Raw genomic sequence first — 290 nt, 5'->3', positions numbered from 1 at the left:
TATATATATATATATATATATACATACATACAGTATATATGCACTCATTACATTCAATAAATTAGTTTTTAATTTTTAAAGTCTTGTGAGATGTGATTGGGGGAAATGTCTTAAATTCATAATTGTTGTCCAGTCAAATAGACATATAGTCAAACATTGAAAAAAAATTATGAGTCCAACTGAAGTGCTCATAACTAGTTGAAAAGTTCATAAATCAGCCAAAATATGTTTTGCTTCAAATCTAATATGTCAACAAGTTTCTGGTTTAGGTTAGAGTTTAGAAGTATTCG

The sequence above is a fragment of the Sinocyclocheilus anshuiensis genome, unplaced genomic scaffold, assembly GCF_001515605.1.
Source record: "Sinocyclocheilus anshuiensis isolate Anshui unplaced genomic scaffold, SAMN03320099.WGS_v1.1 scaffold234, whole genome shotgun sequence".
Taxonomy (NCBI): domain Eukaryota; kingdom Metazoa; phylum Chordata; class Actinopteri; order Cypriniformes; family Cyprinidae; genus Sinocyclocheilus; species Sinocyclocheilus anshuiensis.
This window is presented reverse-complemented; position numbering follows the sequence as displayed.